The following is a 17,942-nucleotide window of genomic DNA, read 5'->3' on the forward strand; positions in this document are numbered from 1 at the left end:
ATGTGTCGCTTTAAATAGCTTCAAGTTTATTGTGAGTGTCATGTTCATTGGTTTGATAATATCTGACACTTTGTTCACTATGATTGTCTCTCTCAAAATGCCCATGGAATCAAGTTACAGGATGTAGCTGGTTGGCTCACCTTTTCTGTCAATCAAATGCACTTTTATAATCTCAAAACTGTAACTAGTCCAGGGGCAGATCTAGAAATTTTCAGAGAGGGGTTTCTGGTTCTCTGGAATTGCAACTTCAGCCTAGCTGTAAGAGTTGAAGACCAAAAAAAAGGTCACTACATAGTTTTGAATGCTGTGAAGGTGATTTCAAAGGCAAAAGTATGAAGTTTTGCCAATAGAAAAGCCATAATATAATACAGTATTTAAAACTCTTTAAAATTTTTTATCACCCAGACGAATCATAGGGGTGTGCACTATTTCAGAGGAGGTTTCTGGAAACACCAGAAACCCTCCCTAAAACTGCCCCTGTAGTCTGCTGGCACCTGTCCCCTCACATAAAGGAAGGGTATGGTCACTCGATCTAGCATTCAACAGTTGTATAGGGTTACAGAGGTAACACCACAATCAGATTGTGTTGTTGGTACGTAATTACTAATTATTGTCATAGTGACATTTTTTTGGAGTTATCATAGATGCTGTAATAGATACTGTAATATGTAGAAAAGTTTGTCATGAAGTTTTGTAAAGATGTAATATGATTGAGGCTGCTTGTAGTTGTTGCCAATAGGGTGATGGAAGGTAGAACTGATCTATTTGTAATGGTGTCTAATCGATAATTTATGGAAGAGAGTTTGGTTATGTTAGCGATTGTCTGTTAACCTATTTTGGGAGCTACTTATTTTATGGTTGTCTGAAATGCCATTGTTGCTGCCATTATTGTTTATGTACATTCCATTGTTACAACTATGTAATGTTAGAGTGACAAGATCTTTCTTTCAATGCAAAGGAGCGGGCGCTGCCCGACTAATGCACCTATAATAATGTATTACCACTGCCCTCATCTCTTAGGCATATATGGGGTTATGGTGGGGATTTTACATACACCTACATGTCAAATATCCCATAGGAGGGCAATCCTGGCATGTCCACAAATCCTGGCTCACCATAAAATACCAGGTGCAACTTGGGAGATTTGACATTGTATTGAAAGTAGCAACAAAACATATACTTGGGTTACACAAAAGGCATAAGCCTGTACAGGGTGCTTTCCCACACATAAAATACAGCACAACTACAAAACAAAATTGACAACAGCTACAAAAACGAAGAACACATGCATACAATAGAATTACCCAAAACTACTTTTAGAAACATAAATCGTTTTAGTGTCTGCTTAAAATACTTGGAGTAAGCTGACAGCACATTACAACTAGGAACCGAGTTCCAAAGAAACACGCAACTGATTAACTAAAAAGGAGTAGTGGAAGCGTGTAAGCGAATTGTCAATGAATGAAATCAGGTTGGAAGATTACTGAACTGGAAATAATCTCACTGGATTTAGTCCACTGAAAAGTTATTGGATCAAATAATACTTTTGATCCACCTTGCAGCTCTGCATTGCACTGACTCTATCATGTTAATTGACAAGGTCTCACAAGTGTTATTAAATGGGATGCTGCTTTAGCTAGATTCCTCTATCCATTCTATCCTACCAATGATTGTTTACAAACTGCTAAACTTGTCTTTTGTCATTACAAGACAACAGCACATTCTTCAATGATGGCTGAAACAGACCCGACCAGTTGGTGTGACTGAACCCATGCGCAGCAATAATATTTACAAGTATTGCCATATGGTGGAGAAGTATCGTGGCCATTCCCCCTGTAAAGCCCCACCTGTTCCCACCCTAGGTGGATGGGGCATAGGTGCATAAACCGACATTGACGATTAAACAACCTCAATCTTAATTGTGAGCACAGACACCAATCTACTGCACACATATAACATATACGTATCAGTCGTCATACATTGTAGCATTGCTTTCCATCAACGAAGATATCATGGCTCTCTCTGGCAGTGTTGCCAGATGATTGCTCCAAATGTTCATGTGAAAAAATAAATTTGTTCATAAATCCAATGGTCATGCATCCTCTGAAAACAACATGTACCAAGCCCACACATTATAAATAGGCGGATCTGTGGGTTGGTAGGGGACTGAAGAGAAAAAAACAAACAAACAAAAAACGTTGCAGCTTGCTCGCATATTGTAAGTATGCACTGAGAAATGTGGTAGCTAAAATCAAGGTAAACTCAATAGTAACTTAGTCTGAGATTGTCAAAAGTTCATAAAAACCTCATAGATTATTTCAGGTTCACAAACAAGACAAAATGTTCATAAATCTATGAACTTTATTCACAATATCGCAACTCTGCTCTCTCGCTTCGCCGCAGTTGCGGGGTTCTGCCCGCGAATCTATGTTGGTAGCGCAGGGTGGTGCTTAATTAGATAAGAGGCGCTCTGAGATGTTACACGTATTGTGATGTGAGTTCCCTTACATTGGGACATAGATAATATACCCACCTGGTGGTATATTAGGCCCCTATTTGGTGATTATTAGTTTCTCATCCAGCCTTTCTAATTATTATGATGCGGGCGGGAGGGTATTACCATTATGCCATTATTTTCACTGATGTACAGACCTTGTCCAAATTGTCTTTCTTTCTTACTACAAACATTACCTTCACCAGCTGATTCTACTTTTCGTGATCGCCAACTGTTTTTCGACAGTCAACTGAAAGCGAAGTCGATAGAACACGATTGCAACTGGCACTGCAGCAATTTGCTAAGGAAAACAACAGTTCTCCTGGCGATATATAGCGAATTGTAGCATTCATCAACAAAAAAATTATAAGAGTTTGGCATCACGTGTTCTTCTGAGCATGCACAGAGTAAATAATGGCTTATCATGCGGTAGCTTAAGAAGGATGCGGGCGGTGGATGAGAAACTAATAATCACCGAATAAGGGCCTTATCTATGATTGGGATGACCGGAGAAGACGCGAAATTGTTTCAGACTCTGGTAGGGAGTTCGGTGGACTCATAGGTGCAGCTACCACCAATGGCGTACGACTTTCTCACAGGTATCCCATATTCCATGGTGTCCACATGCTTGCGGTAGTTTTTAAATTAATTATTTTTGTTTTGGGCGAGCCCAGCTCCAGTATTACCTCGATTTCCCCTCACGACGACATGGCAGTATTGCTTGGGCCCAAAAGTGCCTTCAGATCGACCCGAAATGCTTTCGTAAAGTTAGGCCACTGTTTATTGCCGGATTCTGTTTTTTTTTCATCAGCGCCCTCATGTATTATTACTGCTGCATGTATTTCCCCTTTATTAAATATTTAACCATATTTCATCTTGTTAACCAAATATTGAGGATGTGCAGTTCAGTTTTCAAGATTACTCATACAGTAGCTACCTTGTAGCCAAGAGAATGTGAAAGATTGGTGCAATGAAGTTTACAAGTAAAGTTGATCCTTGAGTGGAACTGATACGTGATGAAGGATGGCTATAATGTAGCTATATCTAAAGAGGATAGTTGCCAAACTAGATATGTTGAGTTAGCTAAGTTAGCAAATTGCCTGTCAGTATGCAGAGATCAGGTCCTGGAGAGTATAGAGGTATGAAAATAGATCTAGCTAGCTATTATGTGGCAAGTACTAGGGATAATAGTAATGATCCGCCTGCCCGCACTCTACATTTGGAATTTTACAGAAAATCACCAAATAGTGGCCTTACAGAAATTAAAAAAGATATTCAGTGAAATTTTCAACTACCTGCCTGCCTGCCAAACTGATACAAGCATAGCAGTCAGGTGTGCCAGGCGTGCTGCAATGTCCAGCGAAGAGCAGAAAGCTGTACTTCAGCTACTAGTAAAAAAGAAAGACATGTAATGTTTATACCTGGATGAGTATCTAGTATTTTAAATTTAAAAATGAAGTAGGGATCTATGCTATAAAAAGTGGTGAAACAAGAGATGAATGATAGTATTACAGCATAGTTCAGTGGGAAAATCCCTACTTTGGCATTGAGCTAAATAATTGTTATAGCTAATATGCCAAAGTAGGGACTATCCCACTGAGCTATGCTATAATACTATCATTCATCTCTTGTTTCACTACTTTTTATTGCATAGATCCCTACTTCATTTTTAAAATTAACAATTTGTAAAATACTAGTTTGTTTAGTTTATTTTGTTGCCGCACAGCTACTGTAGCTACAATGTAACTAGTGACTGTTCTATTAGAATATCATACATGACTGTTGTATTAGAGTGACTGTTGTATTAGAGTAAATATTGAGACAACCAAGGGATGTACATGTGCAGCAATAAGGGGTGAGGTCATCTTTACTGGTAAGTAAACAGCTAGATTGTTAAGAGGTGTGGTCTCTGTATTCTGTCACTATTAGTCCACCTATATCTTTAATGGATGAGTGTGGTCACGAATCTATTGCGAATGCAATCCCAATCGTGAAGTTGCAGATATCTAGCAGGTGTATCTCTTTTAGTAGTGTGGGGAATGAAGCACTTCTGAAATCCAGCTCTGAAATAATTCTGTGGTGTCTAAATATGCTGCTGAAAGATAGTGTTGATATGGAAAATTAACGCCTCGATGTGGTTTCATTGGGTGAAGAAGAAGACAAGCAGCCTGATTGAAAAGACAAGGTGCAGAGAGCTTATACTTGTCGGAACCCCAAAAGGCACATTCCACTGGTGAGTTTGTTATTGTGGCGTAAAATGGTGGCTGTGTTCTGCTTCGTTTGGCCTTTAGCCTTACGTCTGTAGTCAGTGAGGCAGTGAGACTAAGATTTGAGTTTGGCAATTTAAAAAAAAACTATATCTGGCCACCTATAAGTTTTTTTTAATATTATATATTATTAAGACTAGTATTATTCCGTAAAGGTGATTTTCGTTGCATAAAATGTCTCTTGGATTATTTTAAAGGTGGAATTTTGGCGGCGCGTGAAGTTTTCAGCCCAAATAAAAAAAAAGTAGTCTAGCACGAGACTGGTTTATGGTTGATTGAATGATTTTACCCTGTGGCGATATGCAACTACCGTTCTTCCTTGGGCAATCCCTTCTTAAACAGTACTACTATACGGTTTAATAACATTCAACAAAACACATAGTCAGCAGAATGAATGCTTGACTTTGTCGACACCAATCAGCAGTTCTCTATCACCAGTAGAGATGTAGTATGGATTAAACGTTTTCCTAAACTTGCCACGGTCATATTGTACACAGAAATATCTGAATAAATGTTTTAGCACTAGCATTATGGACCCCACTTATTTCGATGGTTGGTCTTCAATGGTGAATAGAAACCAACATAAGGAATGTTACGGAAAAAAAAACCCACTCAAATAGCACAGTTGATTACATACGTGTGACATTGTGCATCACTAAAACTAGCCAAACTAATCCCAGTTGATTCTGCAACTAGAAATGGATTATGTAACACTTATTGATAGTCTGATCATGGAAAATTTAGACAGTTTGGATACTGTAGATGAATGCTGCGAACAAGACAACCAGTATAACACTTAAAGCATTGCCTATGCTTGTGTGTATGAAACATGCAGTATTCATAGGTGTCTCTATGCTAATGCAGCACTTAGCTTCACCTCACACTGTATTACGCTCTTGCCACACACTCTTGTGCTGTATTTTCCATACACACGTGCAGAGGTGCTTCGACTATACAAAATATGACCATGGTAATTTTTAAGTCATTCACTGTTCCACATAATTACAAGTAAACACAGTATACATTTGTAATCTGGCACCGCCTCCCCTTTCATGAAAAGTTAGGGTCTGGTGAAATGCATCATTTTAAAGAAACTCAGTTAGACAATGTACGTAACTGCTGGTTTTATGTCAGATGATTGCCCTTCCATTTGCCCTTCCATTGCCCTGCCAAGGCGATTTTATGTCAGATGATTTGCCCTTCCATTGCCCTGCCAAGGCGATTTTTGTGTGAGTGCATTAATTATTTGAGTGTCAGAAATGATTTAGTATCTGAATTTAACTAGACCCTTACTCTTTGCAAAGGGGTAGGTAGCACAGGCTATTTACAGTTGGTCTTATTGTCTGTCTTACCTCAATTTCTCCAATTCTTTGTAGACTCAAGATAGTTGCCAGGAGGGAAAACGGGATGTTCAGTACCAATGGCGCCTCCTTGAACCATTAGTAGAGTATCTCCTATGTGTGTAGTGTGTGTTTATGTAGTGTGTGTGTGTGTGTGTGTGTGTGTGTGTGTGTGTGTGTGTGTGTGTGTGTGTGTGCGTGCGTGCGCGTGCGTGAATGTGTATGTTAGTAAATGTGCGTGTGTTTGCATGTACATGTGTGGTTGTGTGCATGGGAAATGGTGCTATGGTGTTACAGTTGTGTATATATGTAAGCATTGAAACATTCCTCATGTAATAAGGGTCATTTGTTTTTGTCGTGTTATGGCATGGTCATTTGTAGCAACAGTGACTGAAGTTAAATGCCAAGACTTAATATAATATCAAGTATGTATATGGTAACTTGTAAAAGTGTGTGAACCTACAGTAGATACGCCACTTAGTCTACTATTTGTCCAGAATTATTTGCAGAACATGGAGAAGAATTGTATTACAGTATTATCAAGTACTCCAGTGAACCTTTCGTGGTATAATTATTTATCATGTACAAAATTACTTGAGGGTGGGCGACTAAGTGAGCATGTGTAGGTGACTAAGTGATCTAGTAAACCTGTAAATGAGCCGAACCATAGTCTAAAAACTTATCAAATAATAAAATGCGTAATTTTCATAAAACTTGTGAGTTTTCAGGGTAGGCACTGTATAAATTTCTGTGGTCCTTTAAGGGTCAATTAATTAATAAAGTTCATTTGTCTATCTCACCGTATGGTATCTATCTTTACAAATGTGTGCAATATTTCAGGATATTTCAAACTATTATTGTCTTTCTTGCTACTCTATTTTATATTCACCATCACAAATTTTGCTGTATAGTAATCTGTTATGATGTTAAAAGTGAATATGTTTTACATTAAAGTAAACTTTGCTAGCTACTAGATGGTTTTGTATGACTTTTGCTGTTATATTTGCTGTATTGTCTTCATAACCAATACCCACAATCAGTTGTAAAATGTACATTTATATAAGGAACTCAGTGATCTTGACCATTGAAACCATCCACTGCACAGATATGTGTTATCCTATAATTTTTGGGAAGACTTTGCTTCAAGCATCAAGTCTTTGGTTTTGTTGCAAAAGTTTATTCTCACCAAAGATGACTCACAGAATAGTGGACAACTTGTGTGTGTACCATTGTGGCATGGCGATAGCTGTGCTGTTGACAAACAGAATATGGCTAAAGTGTCCACTGGCATAGCTAAAGGTGTAAGTGACCTCCATTAAGTTATTGCTTTTATGATCCTTACTGGGTGTCTAGGGGTGTAGTTACAATGTAAGCAGGTGAGGCAGTTGCCTTGATATTTGGTGATTGAACTGAGAAGCTACATAACATTGGACATTTTTAAATGTATGGAAAACTTGCTTTACAACAATTTACTCTTATCCAGCCTCCAAAAATTCTGTTATCCGAACTATGGAAATGACTGTTCTATTACAGTATTTGAATATGTAAATGAATGGGCTTCCATTATGTGAACGTTTTAATTATCTGAACTCACCCAGCCCAATCAGTTTGAATAATGCAGGGAGCTGTTTAGTTATTGTATACAATAGTAAGAGTCCATCTGGAACAGCTGTACCGAAGTTTCAGAAACTCAAGCAAGATCAAGATACTCTAATAGAGCAGTCACCCTAATATAATAGTAGTCAAGCACTTTTTTTATTGTAATGATGTGTGTTAAGCTGCTGAAATTGTTCTTAAACATTCTACCTCACATGGTCTAGCTAGCTTTCAAAAGTTTCCGTGGGGGAGCATACTACCAGACCCTCTAGATTGACATGTTTTGCATGCTATCATAGATAGTAGAGAACCTATTATGGCGGCTATATAGATCAAGTCATTACACTCCCATTTTGTATATAATATGCTATTTGTATAGAGTGCTGCTCTTGGTAATGCCATCATAGTGTTACGTACTTCCAGATTCAAACTTGTAAGAAAAAAATTATTATTTTTTGTTGGGGGGGGGGGGGGGCATACTTCTTTCTGGAACATGCTACACATGATTAGTGTTCTTCACACACTAGAGTGCATGTATCATTTCATAAGCATAACAAGGTGTGCCAAACACATTTAAATTTTCTAGCTGCGCCCCTGGTGTCATAGTGCCTGTGCATGTACTGAGTATACAACTATTTTGTAGATTTGTTTTCAATTTCAAAGTTTGATTGTGGGTTACATGTTTAGATGGAAACCTTCTTTTCTTTAACCATTAAACCTGCATAGTCCGGAAAGCCGGATTTGATAAATAACAAACTAAAATGCACAATAGTTTTACAATTATGGTTTCAAACAGGCAATGTTCATTCAGTCTCTTACAAATACAGATTTATTTAAGGAGCAAGCTATCTAATTGTATATAAAGTTTATGAGGAACTCACCTGCCATAAAGCATTAAAACATTTTGTTGCTTTTTACCTTTGTATCGTCACTGTGTTTGTTGGCCATTTAAAATATCACTATGTTAACTGAATTTCCATCATGTGACAAGCAACATGGCGTCGAGAAAATTTATAGGACAAAGTACGGTAAAGTTGTGATCTTTTGTCCATTGTTATGTGAAGAAGGAAGACAAAAGACGTAGTTCTTGTACTTTTTAGACACAGCCTTTTTAGAGAGGTTGCCTTTCTAGCAGGTGTCCAGGCTACACTGTGTTACAGAGGAATCCAATGCCATTTAGCTTATTGAGCAGTCTTTTATTTGAAGTAGCTTAACATTAACATGTATTTTGTAACTGTTTCTATTCCTATAGGATTTATGGAAACAGTCGATTGCAAAACAACTGATGATGCAAGTTTCCAATATCCCCCATGTCACCTGGATCATTTGCCAGAACAGAGACATTGTTCGTTACAAAGAGGATTGTCTATTATTGGTAGTCCATGAAAGAAGGAGGAATCAAAGGAAGATGGAGGGATTTAACCAGGCACGCGCATGAAGCAGTTACAGTACATGATGAATGGCGGGAGGTGTATAATATGGTGAATAAGTTTCATGACCTGAGCGAAAAGGTGTGAGTGTGAGTGTGTATGTGTGTGTATTAATGTGTGTAGATGCACTTGAGGCAGCATAGCCAAGTGGTTAGGGCAATTGCCTGGTGATCGAAAGATCCCAGGTTCAATTCTCGGTTATGCAACTTTGGTGTTGTTGTTGTTTCCCTGAGCAAGAAACTTCACTTACATTGCTCTAGTCCACCCAGCAGTTCAATGGGGACTTGGTGCCAATTAGGGAAGCAGCCCACCCAGCTGAAACATCATTGGATAACTGGGTAATAAATTCCCAGCTGTCCTTAGTTGTCTCACTTAGTGGTGTTGGGGTCATTGTGGAATTTCGGGTTCCGCGACCTTTCTCCATGATACCTGGACAGTCCTCCTGCTGCCCTGCCCCAAGAGGATTTACCTGCACAAGGCTCAAGTGCCTGAATGATGCTCATGCATCCCAGTGCTGGTTCGCTGGGTAGCAATTTGTTTTGCATGGCTGCTGTAGGCTGGGATTTGTGTGTAGATGACTCATTGCTCATATCGTACAGTACGATAGTAACTGCATAGTAGGGACCACAAAGGAGTAGGCGTGGCCCACGAAATAATATCACCCAAAAACCGGCCTCAATTTTCCCAGATGACGGTGAGACAGTATTGATTAGGTAAAACTAAACTTTCAGATCGACCTGAAATGCTTTGAACAAGTTGCTACGGAATTTTAAAAATTATTCAAAATTTTCTACTGACTGACTGTCTGATTGATGCCTCAAGACAAGCATAACTTGATAACGGCTAATAAGGCTACGGGCTTGATTTTTTACTGTTCGATGTCGCTTTGGCCCGAGATGTGCCTTTTGGCATACGGCAGTACGTACAATGCATTCTTCATGGACTTACCAGTGTCCTCCTTTGTATCCCATTTGTCTTTGCTGACAGCAAAAAGTGTCGATTTGGTGATAGCACGTGATGGCTTCCATTCGTAACGGAAATCGTCCATATTTGTCATAGTGGCTATTTTGATAGCAGAAGTGCTTTTCAAACAGCTCTTGATTCGTACTGCTGTGTAACGGGTTGAAAATAGCTGACAATGAATCATAATGGATACTTCACTTTTCAAACGATAATTGACATGACTGGGGCATGCAGCACCATTTCTTCTTTTGGTATGCATGGATATCAGAGGCGCTTTTCAAACAGTTCTTGATTATAAATGCTGCGTAACGGGTTGAACATAGCTGACAACGAAGCGTAATGGATGCTTCACTTTTCAGACGATAATTGGGGCGCGTGGTGCCATTTCAGATGTGGTGTGTGTGGGTTCACCAGTCATAATAATTTATTTACAAAAAAAGTTAACAAACAAGTATACAGAAAAATTTGGAATTTTCAACTAGAGTAGGGACCATAACACATCGATAAAAAGTACTGAAACAAGCTGGAGTAGTGGACGATATTAAATCACAGTAAAACAATAAGAAGTGTTATATCCCTACTGTGCATTTCCATTGTGCACAGTAGGGACATAACACTTCTTATTGTTTTACTGTGATTTAATATCGTCCACTACTCCAGCTTGTTTCAGTACTTTTTATCGATGTGTTATGGTCCCTACTCTAGTTGAAAATTCCAATTTTTCTGTAGGTTACATACGTATTTGCATGGAAACATTCCATACTGTAAGTCAAGAAAATTTTCCTTAAAATGATTTGTGAACCTTACAAATTACAAACTGCTTATTGATGGCACCTTCCACAAGAAATATTAGTTGTAGAATAGCAACACACAAAATAATTCCACTCCGCTACAGCCACCTACACTCTATAGGGAACATCACATCACCAACTTAGGCTGAGGTTTTACTTTAACACTCATAAGGAAAATTAAGAATTTCCCATGACTGAATTAGGGATTAAATGTTCACTAGTATATCTGCAGGTGCAGGCAACCTCCCTAGTTTCCCTAAAGATCCCTAAAGTTCTTATGTTTCTGTATACTTGTTTGTTTACTTTTTTGAATTGTCTACTATGTAGTATAGTTGAAGGTGTAAACCCCATTGCTTTTGTGTTCCCTATTGAGTGAGATCTGTTTTCAACTTTTGATTGTGTCTTTCTTGGAAAGAAATCTTCCATTCTGTAAATCATAGAGAATTTGCTTTCATGGTTCATGATTGGCTGAAGTATATCATAATTTTACAAGTTCTTGCAATGCAAAGCATCATGCGCTGTACAAGGATGTACGTGTACAGTTGTTCAACAGTAGATTTTCAGTGATGACTACTGACTCACAGGAATTTAAGCATGTCTACGCATACAACTCAACAGACACAGAGCATTACAGGTGTAGTTACAGAACTGCACATACTGACACAATATTAGCACAGGATGCTTTGCGTTGCAAGAACTTAGAAAAGTGCAGTATATAGTAAACTAGCAGTATGATTATTGTAAGGGTATTATTTTCATAACCAAAACCCACAATCAGTTGTAGAATGTACATGTATATAAGGAACTCAGTAATTTTAATCAACAAGGACTTCTTTGCATAGTGACTTGTCTGATTATAATTTTTGGCAAGACTTTTTGCTGTAAGCATCAAGTCTTGATTTACATCAAAGATGTCTTCCTGAATAACTGTGTACCATTATGGGATGATTGCTATAAACAGATAGTGTATGACTGAAGTATTGATTGAGTGTTCTATCTACTAGTATAGTTGTAGGTATAGAGGTGACTTCGTTGCTTTCTATTTCTCTGATCCTTACTCAATATGCAATTTCTAATTTTCTTGTAATTTTTGTTGTACCAAAATTGTGAAGTCTTCAAAAAAGAATCATTCTTTTATTGTATTCGGCTACACTTGAATGATGCCACAATTGATTTTGACGATAAGGGCTTTGGCATTGTTATTGATCATCAAGTGGTGGTTGGATTTGTATAGTTGCTACATTGATTTATTAAACTATGGTAATAAACAAAGTGACATTTTACCAAGTAAAAATGTTATCTAGATATGTAAATTAAAAGCTTAACTTTAAATAAAAATACACACTGAGGTACGTATGCATGGTTTATCAATTATTAATTGTCTATTTAGCTAGGAAGGGATAGCATTAGCTGCATTGATGCCTTGTTTCTAGAAGTAGCGCAAAAACCAGTCACCATGCAGCTAGCTAACTAACCATAGATAGTATATGCTACTACGAATTAACGAACTATGTATTACTTTTAACCAATAGGGTTGTGCAATAATATTATTAGCTAATTATCGTATTTCATAATTCATGAAATTTTCGTAATTCGTTCAATTACGTTGCTATGCACTGCTTAGGTAGCACTTGTCAAACAAACTGCTTTTACCAACATATTGCACACAGAAGTATCTTCTAAAGTGTGTTATAGTTTGACTATCATGTTTTTTTCCTACAAATTCTCTCGACAAGGCCTCAAAGCTGCTCTTCATCTTCGTTCGCGTACGTAAGGGATACGCCCCTTTCAACTCGAAGCGATAGGCTATTCCTGGTAGTATATGGGCCTGCACCTTTGTTTTTCGGTTGTTAAACGCCTGAAAACCTCAAAGGGAAGGTAATTTACAAAGTCTGAGGGAAGTCGCCACACCTGTATTTTAGTCCACTGAAAAGAAACCACTTCAGAGCAAAGTTCACCTATGCAGAAGTTTAATACAGACTTCATTTCGCTTTTACTTCTTATGTAAAAGCTTGCTTTTACTATTATTTAATGATTTTGCTCACGTGGGTGTGTACGGACAAACATAGGTAGATAGGTGGATAGATAGGTACACACACAAGCTTTTATGAAAACAATCTCAGTAAACCAGGCGTGTGCCCACAGCCGACCTTTGGCTGGTTGTGGGTGCGTCTGTTTTAAAAAAAACTTGCTGCCATTGACACATTTCAAAATCTCCAACACAACTAAACAACTAGGTTTTGTGGAAATGATTTTCAAAGCTATTGTTTGTGATAACAGTTTGTTGAACGTTTAATACTTTCTTAAAGTGAAGCAAGCTCTGTCAAGATCAGTATCTCAGTCACTGAGAAGAAACATGTCAAAATACTTTCACAAGTTGTAGTAAGTTTAGTATATAATGCCCATAGAACTCTACAACTTTTGCTGTATTGTTTAGAGGTAGTGACAGCTGGAGAGTGAGTGATGTATGGCTTACCTGTGTTGCTGCAACAGTGTTCCACCTACCTCAAACTATAGCTACACACAATTGAAGGCTTGATGTTCAGTGTAAACTTTTCATACTACTAAACTGGTTTTATGACCTTCTCAAAAACTATATATCGATAGTCATTGCGTTTGACCATTCATAAACTTATTGTATTTCTCATTGTTGAACAAGAAATTTGTTTACAGGGTTATTGTATATACAACGGTAGCTACAAAGCTGTTATATAACTTTAAAATGCAAAATGAGCTCACAACACACGTAAAATTAAGATATGGACACACTAAAGAATTTTACCATTTATCCGACCAATAAAGGTGAATAGTATTATCAAGAGTTAATAATAAGAGAGGAGAGTGTCTAATACCATATAGTCCTGTAACAGATGATTGTGCAGAAGTTAAACGGCTTCTTTTCCGCGTAACGTATAGACTGGCTAGTATATTTTCACGTTTAACCACAAAGGCTATCCCAGACACAAGGGCATGCGTTCAACTCGATGTTCAAGTTCACCACGAAGAGCATCGCTCTGTTGCGTAAAGAAGTGTGGCTGTTAACCTCGAAGATAACTCTGGAGGAGAGCGTCTGAGAAACCAATAAACACTGAACCAAAGGCGGAGTATCGCTTCGAATTTTCACTGCGTTGCCATGTTACCCTACCTTTGAGCATTCTTCAATTGAAGGAGCACTGTTCCCTGTACATACAGCTCAGTGTTTAGTTCAGTCTTCGAATATTCTTGAGGATTCATCACGGTGCAGCTAAACTAATTGCGGTAAGGAAACAAACAAATACTAGAAGCCTATATGTTACACGTAAAGGAAGCCATTTAACTTCTGCGCAATCATCTATTACAGGCCTATGCAGCGTTAGACGCTCTCCTCTCTCATTATTAACTATTGGTATTATGTTATAGTAGACTTAGTAGGGTATATTCTGATAACCAAAACCCACAATCAATTGTAGAATGTACATGTATATAAGGAACTCTCTAATCTTAACAACCAGCTCTAAAGTACATTTTTTTTCACAGTATCTAATATAATTTTTGGCAAGACTTTTTGCTGTAAGTACTAAGTCTTTGATTTCATTACAAAGTTGATTCACATCAAAGATGGTTCCCTATAGTGTGGACAACTTGATAATGTAAATCATTAAAGGATGACTATAGCTACTATTGACATTTTGTATATTACTGAAGTATTAAAAAATGTCCAATAGTATAGTGTAGATGACCTTTTCATTTCTCTGATCCGTAAGCTTTCTAATTTTCTTGCAATTGTTGTTGTGTACAAAGACCACCAAAATTGTGTATTCCTCAACATTATTTTATTGTTTGTCTAACACCTTTGGCCGCACTTGAATGATGCCACAATTGATTTTGACAATAAGGACTTCAGAATTGTTTTTGAGCATTGAATAGTAGTTGGACAACATCAAAAATCAGACCAATTATCAGCTACTATGTAGCACTTATTAGGCTGATAGCCTGTACAGGGTGATGAGAATAACAAAACACTCTCTGTCCGAGTGGCTTTCATAGCGAAATCCAAGTCGTGCATCCTAATCACGTGAGTATTAATCAATCCCCACAATCGATTTTGGCCTCGATGTCTATATAATCACTGCCCAGTTGTAGCTGGGCTACATATGAAATGTAGCCCGAGCAGCTCCTTTGATCTGATGTGTGAAAGTGTTACATGTATATAATAGGGGTGGGTGATACCAATAAAGTTTGCTTCAATACGATTCCAACTATTCTTATCAAGGTATTGATGAGTTTCGATACCGATACCGAGTACTTGAAATTTTTGTACTTAGCATATACCCAATTAGTGAGCCTTACAGTACTCCTCAGTGAAGAATAGTGGGTTGAATAAAACTTGCGTTATAGTAAAGTTATGGCTGAAACGTTTCATCTTTCAGTGTTTGCGTACATAACACACTGCTATTGCAAGTTTTGCATGTACAATTTAAGAAAAATATCACGTCATCATCAGGTATTGAAATCTCAGAATTTTCTCAAAAAGTACTCGATACCAAAGTATCGGACATTCTGGTATTGGTATTGATATTTTATTACTTGTATCACCCACCCCTAGTGGATCTCTAATAGAGCAGTCACCCTAATATAGTATTTAAAAAATGTTAATTTAAAAATGAAGTAGGGATCTATGCAATAAAAAGTACTGAAACAAGAAGTGAATGATGGTATTACAGCATAGCTCGGTGGGAAAGTCCCTATTTTGGCATTGAGCAAAATTATAGCTAATGTGCCAAAGTAGGGACTTTTCCATCGAGCTATGCTGTAATATCATCATTCATCTCTTGTTTCACTACTTTTTATTACATAGATCCCTACTTCATTTTTAAATTAATAAGTTTTTAAAATACTAGTTTGTTTAGTTTTTTGTTGTAGCACAGCTAGCTAGTTACAGCTTATTAAAGTACATACAGTGCCAAAATTGGAAGCATATAGGCCCGTAGTAGCGTCTATGACCTGTCTCAGTATGATGGTCCACGTTTTATTCACCCCGGCCGGAAGTTGTTCGAACAAACAGGCCCTTTCAGTTGTCTGGAGCAGCTTAGTCTCGACTAACAGGATGAAATAATACAATTTCCACTCGAGTCCAATCACATGAATCACTTGATGATCTCATCGTCTGGCACTGAGTGGCTGAGTCAGTGTGTTTAGAGGAATAAGCCGTCGAGTATCAGTCCGTCTCAAGTCTGTTCGTTGATTGCAGTCCAGGCGTTGGCAAAAGTCGAAGTGACAGCTAATGTTTCACATGCAACATTTGAAATTATAAGCGCCCTGCTCTTTCAGCAGCACAAGCGTTTTCTGAAATAATTTTGTGGTGTCTACAGAAAAGTATTGATACGGAAAATTAATGCCTCAGTTTGGTTTTGATGCTTGAAGAAGAAGACAACCAACCTGATTGAAGGTAAAAGGAAAGACAAGGCGCATAAGGCATACACTCATCGGAACCCTAAAAGGCACATCCCACCAGTGAGTTTGTTGTTGTGATGTAAAATGGTGACCGTATGCTGGGCTCTAGGCTTGCGACTGTGGTCAGGCAGTGAGTGAGGCAGTGAGTGAGGCAGTGAGACTAAAATTGAAGTTTTGGGCGATTTTTAAAAATTTTATAGCCGGGCACCTGTAAGTGTTTTGTTGTATTTTATGAATTGTATGGACTAGCACTATTCCGTAAAGGTAATTTTTGCCTCGTAAAATGTCTGTGGGATGATTTTTAAAGATGGAATTTTGGTTGGCACACGAAACATTCACCACGATCCATACTGTATATTAGTAGTCAAGCACTTTTTAATAATTGTAATGATGTTTGTTAAACTGGTTAAATCGTTCTCAAAGATTCTACCTCACGTGGTCTAGCTAGCTTTCAAAAGTTTCCATGGGGGAGCACACTACCAGGCCCTCTAGATTGACATGTTTTGCATGCTATCGTAGATAGTAGAGAACATAATAATTATTATGGTGGCTAGATAGATCAAGTCATTACACTCCCATTTTGTATATAATATGCTATTTGTATAGTGCTGCTCTTGGTAATTCCATCATAGTTTAACCTCCAGATTCAAACTTTTAAACAAAAATTTCTTTGGGGGGGGGGGGAGGTCATACTTCTTTCTGGAGTATGCTACACATGAGGAGTGTTCTTCACACACTGGAGTGCATGTATCATTTCACAAACATAGTGATGTCTGCCTAACGTATTTAAATTTTCTAACTACGCCCCAGGTATCATAGTGTGCATGTACTGAGTATATAACTACTTCGTAGATTTGTTTTCAATTTCAAGCTTTGATTGTGGGTTACATGTTTAGATGGAAACCTTCTTTTCTTTAACCATTAAACCTGCATAGTCCAGAAAGCCGCATTTGATAAATAACAAACTAAAACGTGTAATAGTGTTACATTTATGGTTTCAAACAGGCGTATTTTGTGAAATGTTCATTCAGTCTCTCACAAATACAGATTTATTTAAGAAGCAAGCTATATAATTGTATATAAAGTTTAAACATTCAATGAGGAACTCACCCGCCATAAAGCATTGAAACATTTTGTTGCTTTTTACCTTCTTATCATCACTGTATTTGTTGGCCATTTAAAATATCACTATGTTAATGAATTGCCGTCACATGACAAGAAACATGACATCAGGAGAAAATTTATAGGACAAAGTATGGTGTAAAGTTGTGGTCTTTTGTCCATTGTTATGTGAAGAAGGAAGACAAAGACACAGTTCTTGTACTTTTTAGAGAAGTTTCCTTTCTAGCAGGTGTCCAGGCTCCACTGTGTTACAGGGCAAACCAATGCCATTAAACTTATTGAGCAATCTTTTATTTGAAGTAGCTTAACATTAACATGTATTTTGTAACTGTTTCTATTCCTATAAGATTTATGGAAACAGTTGATTGCAAAACAACCGATGATGCAAGTTTACAATATCCCACATGTTGCCTGGATCATTGCCAGAGCAAAGACATTGTTCGTTACAAAGAGGATTGTCTATTATTGGTAGTCCATGAAAAAAGGAGGAATCAAAGGAAGATGGA

The sequence above is a fragment of the Dysidea avara genome, chromosome 2, assembly GCF_963678975.1.
Source record: "Dysidea avara chromosome 2, odDysAvar1.4, whole genome shotgun sequence".
Lineage (NCBI taxonomy): Eukaryota > Metazoa > Porifera > Demospongiae > Dictyoceratida > Dysideidae > Dysidea > Dysidea avara.